The sequence below is a fragment of the Macaca nemestrina genome, assembly GCF_043159975.1.
Source record: "Macaca nemestrina isolate mMacNem1 chromosome Y unlocalized genomic scaffold, mMacNem.hap1 SUPER_Y_unloc_1, whole genome shotgun sequence".
NCBI classification, from domain to species: Eukaryota; Metazoa; Chordata; class Mammalia; order Primates; family Cercopithecidae; genus Macaca; species Macaca nemestrina.
In genome coordinates this window covers 369,806-381,325 of record NW_027257582.1, presented here as the reverse complement: position 1 = coordinate 381,325, position 11,520 = coordinate 369,806, and positions in this window count along the sequence as shown.

Below are 11,520 nucleotides of genomic sequence, written 5' to 3'. Positions count from 1 at the left end.
TTCTCTTGCCTGATTGCCCTAGCCAGAACTTCCAACACTGTGTTGAATAGGAGTGGTGAGAGAGGGCATCCCTGTCTTGTGCCAGTTTTCAAAGGGAATGCTTCCAGTTTTTGCCCATTCAGTATGATATTGGCTGTGGGTTTGTCATAAATAGCTCTTATTATTTTGAGATACGTTCCATCAATACCACATGTTTGGATTTCTATTTGTTTAGCTAAGAGGATGATGGCTGAAGTAAATTTGGTATAATTTATTTTCAATTAATGTCACATAGAAAAATGGAGATAGTACTTCCGGTCCTGAAGTCCTGCTTCAAACCTATGTGTGTCTAAGTGCTTGTGTGCTTTTGGGCAGGTTCTGTGACTGCAGGCTCCTGAACTGTAAAGTCTAGGAAGTTTTCCATACTATAGGGTTGTTGAGGGAATTTAGTGAGCAAACTGACATGCCTAGTTCGTAGCAGGTGGCCAACACTATTATTTACTACATCAGCCTGTTTACTCTTTCCATCAGCAGCAGGTAAAAATTCTGTTGTTATATTTTTGTCTTACAGATTGAAACAAAATGAGGGGCATTTTTCACACACCATTGCTTCTTTGCTTTTATCTTCATTTGTGTGCTTGCTGTTGGAAGCTAGAACTTTAGGCACTTACAACATGTTTGGTATATAAAATTTATTTTTGCAACTTTGACCTATATGAGAACTTTGTAGGCTTTCATACTCAAACATGAGGTGTAGCATATTAAGAAAATTGAGGCACTTCCCATGTTCAGATTTTACTTTTCTCTGTTACAACGTAGCCTGTGTTATTCTGTCACACAGGCTAGTGTGTACATGAGTGATCTCAGCTCATTGCAACGTTCACATCCTGGTTTCAAGTGATTCTTGTCTCTCATCCTCCCAAGTAGCTTGGATTACAATCGTGGGTCACCATGTCAGGTAATTTTTGTATTCCCCCTCCCCCACCACGGAGATGAAGTCTTAATCGTGTCACCCAGGCTGGGGTGTAATTGCGTGGTCCCAGCTCACTGCAAACTCTGCCCTTTGGTTTCAAGTGATTCTCCTGATTCACCCTCCCAAGTAGCTGAGATCACTGGTGCCTGGAACCATGCCCAGATAATTTTTGCATTTTTAGTAGAGATGGGATTTCACCTTGTCATCCAGGATGCCCTCGAACTTCTGACCTCAAGCGATCCTCCTGCCTCAGCCTCTCAAAGTGCAGGAATTTCTGGCATCAGCCACCATACACTGCTACCTTTTCAGTAGAGATGGGGCTTTGCCATGTTGCCCAGGTTCATCTCGAACTCCTGAGCTCAGCCAATTCTCCCACTTCAGACTCTGAAATCATTGGGATTACAGGCGTGGCCACCATGCCTGGCCATTTTTACCTTACCTTTTCACGTTTGAAAAATACGTACTGGTATAATATGTGATTGTTTGGGGGTTATTGGTTGCCTCCTTAAAATGTGTCACTATGCCTAAAGGAGCTTGCCAGATTTTAGTTTTTCAGCACTGTGAAGTCATTATTCAATTGTAAATATTCCTTTTTAAATTTCAGGTTGACTTAGAGTGTGTCAAAGCCCAATCTTGCCAATACAAAATGAAATATTATGCTGAATGCAAACATTAAAGAGAAGAGTGACTATTCACTACTTAAAAGAGAGTAGTAAGGAAAACTTGTGTCTCCTAAACCTTATACATTTTCCTGATTTGCATGTTTTAGTACTTAGTATTATGGCAGTACTATAAAGCTATGCTTTGTACTTGTAAGGCAGGGTTAAATTTGACAGATTTATAAAATTAACATCCAGGGATTAAACTCTGCAAACATGCCTCTATTGGTATTAAGGCATCCCTTGCCCTCTGCTGCTTGCTGATTGGGTTTGGCCAGTGAGGACACCAGCCTCCGCATACACTGGGGCAAGATTGGCCATTGTACCTCACAGCCAAGCGAGGTCATGGTGCATGTGATAACCACTTCCCAGTGCTCTGCACCACCCCTCTCTCTCCAGTACTGAGAATTTCTCCCTCCTCTGATTCTGCAGGCACAAGGAGTGCTAATAGAGTGACCCTGTTACTATCTCAGGGAACTTCACCATCATTTGTGGGCATGCTGCATAAGTCACCGTTCATTAAAGGATTCTTAGATGACTCTGACTGGGAACCATCTGCTTTCTGCATGAATCCCAAACCCCAACTGCTGCTGACAGAGGCAGAGATTATATTGGATCTTGGGTATGTCATCAACAGGTACACCAGATAGAGAGCTCCTTCTGTGCATGGTAGAGGAGAGAAACATCCTTTTAGGTTAATTTGAGGATTTGAAAGAGTTCTTCTGTTGGAGAATGACTCCAAGAGTAATAACAGTTGCATTAAAATGCACTAAATTCTTTTGTTCTGAAATTTGAGTGTCAGGATTACTCTGAGTTCATTAAATATAATTAGCGTTGTATTTATTGCCTGAGTACCAAGAAAAGAAACAACAATGTAAAACCCCTTTCAATGCATTTGTTAAAAGAAATAAGAAAACTTAAGGTACATAATGACTAGGATTTCATTTGACCTTCTTAGGTCTAGCTCAGCTGGCTCGGGAAATTGTGGTATTTCAGAAAGAACTGCAGAAAACATCAAGTGCTATCATAGCTGAGCATGAGGAGTTTGAAAACCACAGGCCAGCTCTGCAAAACAACTGCCAGATGCAGTGAGTATTGCTCCTTGCCAGTTGCAGTGTGATACCAGTACACTTTATCAATATGTAAATTTGACCCAAGTCACACCTGTGTAAATCGGATTGAATTTAGCATCAAACGTCACTCCTCCAAATACAATAAAGGTATCCTTTGTCATCTGATAAAATTCTCTAGTGATAATATGATCTTATATTCATAACTGTAATAACATGGAGAAGAAAGCAAACACACCTAAACGTAAAAGTTTCAGAGTGCCTGATTGTATGCATTGTTATCTCTTGATTCTCACTCTGAGGATTACAGACATTCACTGTGTCTTCTGCTCACATGTGCTAGAATTTTCTGATATGACTGAAAAGGATGGTGAAATCTGTGAAACACACCTTGTTTGTGTTCTGTTTGTCATTTTAAAAATAGGGACCCTGTTGTTTATTGGCATAAATCTTCTCCACTAAAAGAGTATAAACAGGATAAGAAAACTTTTCCTTTTGAAGCAGGCTGTGATTTGTTTAACAATAATTTCCTTTCCTCTTCTGAATCTTTTCAGATTGCACATTATGCACGGCTGAGGGCCCAGATACTAGATTACAAAGCTTCTGTAAGAAAGATAACTTTTCAGGTGGTCGATTTAAAATGGAAACTGAAGCAAACTCAGACAGGTTAGGGACATTTTAATGCCACGAATATTTTTCTGTGTGTAAATCTTCGGATGACTGAGAAAATGTAATGATCTAATTTACTGAATATTAAGTGATTATTATGTTAGAGGAAAACCAAAGAAATGTGTGTCATGTTAGAAGTAAAACTCCCTTTCCACTTTGATAATATCGCCTGGGTCATCATCAAAAGTGACTTGCTTCATAGGTGCCTCATGGCTTGGGAGAGCCTCATGTCCCAAATGGGAAAGGAGGGTGGTGATATAGAAGTCTCCAGGTTTATCTTAGAATTTTCTTTTCTGTTTGTTACGCCAATGTTAATGCCAGTTCAGTAGTTTTACGGATTCCTTGACAGACGGATATATGCACACACAGGAGGAGCAGGGTGGTTTAGCAAAGAGAACGTTGCCTTCGGAATTAGAGAACTGTTCTTCTTTTTGGTCTCAGTTTCGAAGTTGGTTATTTGATCTTGGACATGTTACCTTAACTTCCTTCGGTCTCAGCTTTCTCATTTATAATGGCGAAAATAATGTCTATTGAGCCGTAATGAAAATGATGAAATGAGATGGGTTTCAATGCGGTGCCTGGGACATAAGAAAACACTCAATAAATGGTGATTGGTATAGTTTTATTACTGTGTCTTCACTGTGGATACATCTCTGCCCCTTCCTATTTCAGAAGAAGGATGTTGAAGCTTAGATACTTTCTTCTTCAGTTGCTTTCAAGCTCAAAGAATGTGTATATGTGTTTCCAGTTCACCTGTTTTCTCACTCTTGTTCTGCGCCTGCCTTACTCCCATTGGCACTCGTTCCTCATCCGTCCCTTGCTCTCTTCTACCAGCACTTGACTTATTGTTATCTCTTTACTCATTTCTACGTTTCTCTATTCTTCATTTTTTTGCAGTTCTGTTTGTGAAACTTCTCACAGCTGAAACCATAGTCTGATGTTAATGAAAATAGTTGAATGCAGATAGAACTTTTGCACATGCATGCATTGCTGAGGGCAAGCTTCTTTCTCATAGCATCATAGGAAGGCATTGCAGGAGAGTGGGACACATGAACTGGCTTTGCCTTAGGAAATTCCAGTAGCTATTGGACCTGCTAACTGTTTGACCCAGCCTCAATAAGCATTAGTCCCTCATCTATAAAATGGGGGCTGTGAACGTTCCTTGAACACCGTGTTGTTGTGAATGCAGATTCTTACTTCCTTGCCAGAAACTCGTGCCGTATGCTGTGGAATTGACAGCATAGGTAATCCACAGCATGCGAGTTCTGAAGCACCTGCTGTTGTGAAATGCATCAATTATTTCCCAGCCAACAGTACGAATATTCATGCTGGGATAAATAAACATAATAAATGGGTTCACATCAGTTCAGGTCAAACTATTTAACCAAATGAGTTCAAGTCTGGCTAGGCTTTGCCACCAAAGAAGTTATGAATAAATTTTCAGTTTTCAGAGCTTTGGGGATGTGAAAATTGTGCATAATGGATTCTGAAATTATACCAGGTTACAAAAGACATATGAAACTGTAGCTGTTACAGTAAGCCCTCAATACATATTAGTGGTTATTACTACCATGGCTTCAGAAACTGTTTATTGTGCAAATTTGTCCTTATTGTTGCTCTCTTCAATTTTACAAAAAAAAAAAAAAAAAAAAAAATTTCTCCAGTACTTGAATTTTCTTCTCTTCCTTTTCCATTTGCTTCTGAAATTTTATACTCTGCAATGCTAGAGAATAAAGTGTACTGCAACCCAAGGCCGTCTCTGATCAATCATTCTGTCAGTGGATTAAGAAGTGGCAATATGGTGCCTTGCAATGGTGCTATACATCAGGATTTCTTGAACAATTCTTTTAAACAGAAAATACTTCTAGCAAGTATGGTTACACCAACGATCCCAAATTATCCAAACGAAGGTGTGGAGGGTAGTGCTTCCAATTCTGACCTTGAGTTTGTGGTTAATACTAAAGAAGGGTCAAAGAGCTTAAGCAAGAGTCAAAGAACTTAAACAAACAGACACTTGGAAAAGGCTCTCAGAAGTTGCCATCAGAGAGTCATTAACATCACTGTCAAAGCCAACTACCAGCAAAGATCTCACCATGTCTGCACTTGCTGAAAGCTTTCAGAAACATTACTTCCAGTTCTCCAGAAAGACATATATTTGCAGAGGACAGAGTTGTCTCTGAGCAGCCTCAAGTGAAAACAAAGAATAAAGGAATGGCACCTTGGAAGCACTCACAGGCAGTGCAGTCTCGAGGCTACACAGGGGCGGTTCCTCCGGACAACTTTTCTCCACACCCTTTCCAAAAGCAAAAAGAAGCCTTAAAAGTGAAATGTATCTGAAAGGTTAGCCACCTGGACAAAGCGTTGTGTGCTGCTCTGGAGTTGGGTAGCTACCCTCCCCTCACCCCTCTCATGATACAGCGATGCTGTGAGGGTCAGTGGGACAGACTGGCAAGCTCTAGTGTTTTCATAACACACAGAGTTGTTTAAATACTAACAGTTACCTTTCCTTTGCTGCCTTTTGCTATCATGCACTTTACTATTGGCACTGCAATTAACGTAGGTGCTTGAATCATTACTTTTGTGAATCTTTTGCATCATAATTTTGTATTTGCAAGGATAATAATTTATTTTTGAACTAATAGAGCTCTTTAGAAACCTCTTGGTATCTTCGTGCAATTGGTAATATTCTTGCCTTGGTTCCTTCTGAACCTTAGGCCTGAGCAGGTCACATGGGCTTCCCTCAGTCCTTCTTCTGGCAGAACGCCCCAGCAATCACCCACTGAGTCAAGGCACAGCCTCTCCATCCCTCTAGACCAGAAGTGTTTGTAAGTACAACGTTCTGATCTCAGCTTCAGCTGAGTCATGTTACATACTCTGTCAGCCTTCAGTTGTTTTAATATTTTTTTTAGATCAATTCTGCAGACCATGAGGCAATATAGAAGTTAGAACCAGATTGCAAAATGATGTGTCATCTTTGAGAATCACCTAAATTACAAGGAGAAAAAAAGGAGGGCTTCCAGTAAATAAGCAGATAACACATATTTGCAAAACTGGACATATAGACCATGCAATATGGTATTAATGAACATCTTCAGAGTTCTGTGAATAGACTCAATTTATTAAGATAAAAAACAAATGTACAAAATCTGTGAAAGCAAACAAATAAAGGTTATTTCTAAAGTTGGAAAAATTATGCACATCATTAAAAAGTCATTTAAAAATATTGTGGCAATGAAATATAAACAGGTAAGTTTTTGTTTTGGTTTTTGCTTTTTGGTGAGGGCAGAGTCTTACTCTGTCACCCGACCTGGAATGCAGTGGCATGATCTACACTCACTGCAACCTCTGCCTCCTGAGCTCAAGTGTTTCTCCTGCCTCAGCCTCCCAAGTAGCCTGGACTACAGTTATGGGCCACCACACTCGGCTAATTTTTGTATATTTAGTAGAAATGGGGCTTCACTATGTTGGCCAGGCTGGTCTCAAACTTCTGACCTCAGTTAATCTGCTCAGCTCTGCCTCTGAAATTGCTGAGATTACAGGTGTGAGCCACAGGGCCTGGCCTGGATAAGGTTCTCACTTCCATACCATTGGAGTAAATTCAAACGTTGCAGTTGGTTCAGATCATGATTGTTGAAACAGTAAGGAGAGGATGTTTTTAGGAACTATACCAGTGGGTTACCAAGGCTGCGATTTGAGTCACGAGCAGACTTCTCCCCATACCTGGGTGCCACAGCAGACAGAAGTGGCTCCATAGTTCTGGGCTTGAGCTTCGGTATCATCAATGAAAAGAAAAGAAGAAATGAATACCTATACTGTCTCTCCTTCTCTGAACCATTAATTACGACTGTGTTTCCCAATGCTTGTATTTAGCAAGATTTGAAGATTACTGTTTCTCTTTCAATGCAGCTGCAAGGCCACAAGCTATTCAAGGCTACAAGTTATGCTAAGTCAACACTTAATGCTATAAATTATGTAACCTGTCATTTTATAATTAGCTGTTTTAGTTCTGTTTGGTAATTTTGCTTATAAATACCCCACTCAGTCTTTGCTCAATGCTCAGCCTTTTTGGATAGGATTCTGCTGAGCCAGGGCATCTCAATTAATCTTCCTGCTTCCCCATATCAGTCTCGCCGGTCCTCTGCTTCCCACAACATTATTGGCCAGCCAGCCAGGAGGGGAGATGACAGGTTTGTGGTCTTCTTCACCCCTAGGGGCTTAAGCCCTGGTTCTCTGGTGTCCTGGGACCCCCCAGGGCACCATCGGGGGAACTTCAGCCTGGAGGAGAGAACCAGATTGCACTGTGACCCAGTGCCCCTACCCTGCCGTGCACTGGTACCTAAGGGGCTACAGGATGATTCCAGGAACAGCTCACTTCAGAAACCTCAGTAAGGTATTGGGACCCCAGGCAGGACCCATCCCTTATAGGACTGAAAGGGAGCCTAATCACCTCCTAGGGTGTAACTGGTAATCTGACTGAGAGGGGATGCAGGTGGTGAGAGTGGCTCACCAATTCAGAGGAAACTTACACCCCAACCAACACAGCATGTAAGAGTGGCCACTCGGTCAGCTCAGAAGGAAACTGGAGGTGGTTAAAGTGGCTCACCATCCCCATCAAAAGCATGGGAACTGGTAGTGGGGGTGGTGTGTAAATGGAGAGGCCTAACTAGGCTAATCAGCCATGAAGCGAGGAACCACAAGTCTCTTAGCAAAGACTGTGCTTCAGGCCAAGTGTGGGACTGACCAAGACAAGTGGCGATCCACATAGGGCTAATAGAAGCTACACCACAACTTCTGAAATTGTGGTGGGCTTAAGAAACTCCCGAAAGCTAAGTGGTATCTAAAAACCTCCATAGTAGGAGATGATCTAGCTGGTCCAAAACAAAGTAAAATGTGAACATGAGTGTGCTGCATCATAACTGGGAGGAAATGAGAAGAGAGTCATCAAAACCTACACCATTAAGATATATCTTAAAGAAAACTTTAAGAAAGGATTTACAGGAAACTACGAAAGTATGCTAACATCCCAAAGGTGAAAAACTCTCTGTCAACTAAAATGGCCCTCTTTTGGTGTTAAATAGATGACCAAAAAACTAAACACATGGAAACAATTGGCCATGGGTTTGAGGTAATGACAAGAGTTGTTGTTGTTGTTGTTGTTGTTGCTGCTTTTAATGTGGCATAATTATTTTTTCTTGTTTTTCCTTCCTGTTAGCTTTCCTGTTTCTTTTGGCTTTTGACGTCCCTGCCTTTTGGTGTCCCCAGTAATGCATTATTGCTACTTTCTCCACAGCCTATACAGCTGTTAGGAGATTTTTCTTTGTACTTTATTTCTTTGACTCCAGCCATTAAGGGATTTTTCTTTTCGAATATAGTTCTATGAACATGTAGTGTGGTAAAAGTATATTTACAGTGTGTATGAATATTGACCTTTTTGTCTTTTGGTAGCAAAAGGGCTCTTGTTAGGGCTATTAGTTTTGCCTTTTGGGTTCATGCTCCAGTAGACGGAGATTGAGCTTCTGTCATTGTGTTTAATGTCACCGCTGCATACCCGGCTTGTTGGAATTTTTTCTAGCTCAAAACTATTTTCATTTATGAAGTATTCAACATCTGGGTTTTTGAGGATTTGATCTGTGAGATCTCCCTGTCCAGAAAATACATCATCCACTGTTTAGAAACAGTTATGGAGGGGAGCTTCAGGTTTAACTGGAAGCCGGGTGGTCTTGCTTAAGTTGTTTACTGTTTTTTTTAAGTCACCCTCAAAGGGCTGCCTTACTGTGGGAAAACCATATACTAACCTAAACCCTTTAGCTGGCGCTAAAGGATACGGGAACTAGAAAACCATATACTAACCTAAACCCTTTAGCTGGCGCTAAAGGATATGGGAACTAGAACAGACCAGGCTCCTCCTTATTACACCTCCATGAGCCCATGGTCACACTGAAAGTTGAAGGCCAGCTGATGGACTTTATGGTATCCACCAGGGATACACACTCAGTAGTGACTCAAACCATAGGGCCACTATCCAAAAGTTATAAAACTGTCACAAAAGCCACAGGAGTCTCAGAATAAAAACTGTTCTGTCAGTCAAGGAGGTGTGTTATCAAAGGCCAAGAAGTCCAACATAAATTCCTCTACCTCCCAAATTGTCCAGTTCCCTTGTTAAGAAGATGTTTACTCTGAAATATTTACCCTACGATAAATTTAAGAGAAGGTATTCGTATATTGTGCGTAGACTAGTTATTTTCTGGAGTGTGACTAGAGCAGGGCTTGTTGTCCTCTTATTAAGCTGAAGTCTCTGTAGATTGGTCAGCTTTTGGAGTGACCCGAGCAGGGCCATTGTTCTCAATGACAACTTGGTCTTGTTGCATGATTAGCTGTGTTGGATGGTTTGGGTCCTGATGCCTGTCTAGTCTATACACAGCCACAACTTAAACGTTCATCAAGCAAGTAAATATAATTAAAAATCTTAAGTCTAATAACTTATAGTGTAATACCAATTATTTTATGGTTATTCTGTCACTATGCTCAACCTCCACCACAGGTGCGAATCTCTAGTTCCAACCATGCTAACTATAAATATGCTGTTCATTGCTTTGCTGTTAGTTCCCCACTTAACCGTGATATAAAAAAGCACTCATAAAAGGATGCCCACCCTCTACACATACTACATGGTCCAAAAACAATATAGCCATGCACACTGCTACTCAGTTATTAGCTCTAACTAAATAGCAACCTTTGCCAAAGAAGAAAACATGCTTTCCCATAAAGAATAAAGTAGTACGAATACCTTCTCTTAAATTTATCCTATGAAAGGCATAAAAAATAAAACAGAGGAAAATGTGGCAAGACAGGGGTTAAAAAGAAAAGAAAAACAAGTTTTTCTCTGTGCAGCTAGCTCACTCCAAGGACAGTTATAAAATAACACTGTCTAAAAAGTGGAGTCCAATGGAACGGGTTGCAAATAAGCCCAGTTAAGCAAAGTTGAAAAGTAAAGCAAATTACTTTACTCTCTCCTTCTCTGAAGAATCTGATATGATTATGTTTACCAATGCTCGTGTTTAGTAAAATTTTAGATTCCTGTTTTTCTTTCAACACAGCTGCAAAACCCAGCTATACAAGGAAATAATTTATGCTAAGTCAACAGTTACGCTGTAGATTACATAACCTTTCATTGTATAATTAGCTGCTTCAGTTCTGCTTCTGTAAGTTTACTTATAAAAACTCTGCTCAGTCTTTATTCAATACTCAGCATTTTTGGATATAAGTTCCCTGAGCTGCTGCACCTAAAGAAATCCTCCTGTTTCCCTCTATCAGCCTACCTGGTCCTCTGTTTCCAACAAGGCATTAAAACAAGGCAGAGCAAAAAGGTTCAGGGTCCTGTGGTAAACCTATGAATTTTTCTTCCTATTAGCATTGCTACCTTTAATAAAATAGATTATGGGTCAGAATTGGAGGAGAAACATCAGCATAATTATTTCTGAGTATGAGTTATAATTAAACATTTGAGATGTAGGTTTCTGTGCCAAGATGCAGGGGGAACAGACCATTTATTAAAACATGGGCCTTCCCGGAAAAAAGTAGAAGCAGACAAAACAAGTATGTGTAGGTTTTCAAGAAGCAGGTGCAAGATATCATGCAACTAAGGTGCTGGAGTGGTTGTTTGTTTACTTGTCACCTCAGAAATAACGAGGAGATGGCATCAACTGGGTCTTGAATAGCATATCAGGTTTTATGAGACTGCGAGCACAGTCTGTCACTTTGCTCCACCTCCTCCCCCGGGTAAAAATGTCTGCCTTTCCACCTGGGTATAAATATGTTACTCTTTACTTAGTTCCTACTCCAGACACAAGAAAACTAAACCCACTTCTTTTCCTCCTAACTGTAATACTCCCCTTATTCATGTCCAAAAAGGAGACCATTGAAGAGTGCCCCCACTGTACTCACAATACTCGGTCAGGGAACACCATAACCAAAACCCTGAGATGCCACACTTATTAAATGTGTACAGGGACCCACCTAGGAACTTGTACTTACAACTAGACAACCTACTCAGTCTGTGATCCAGGAAATGGCCAGCATTATGCATGTTATAACCCTAAATTCCTACCTGGGACTTCTTTTAAAATTCATGGGTCAAAAGAAGGAAATCTGCTACAGCAAACCGAGACCT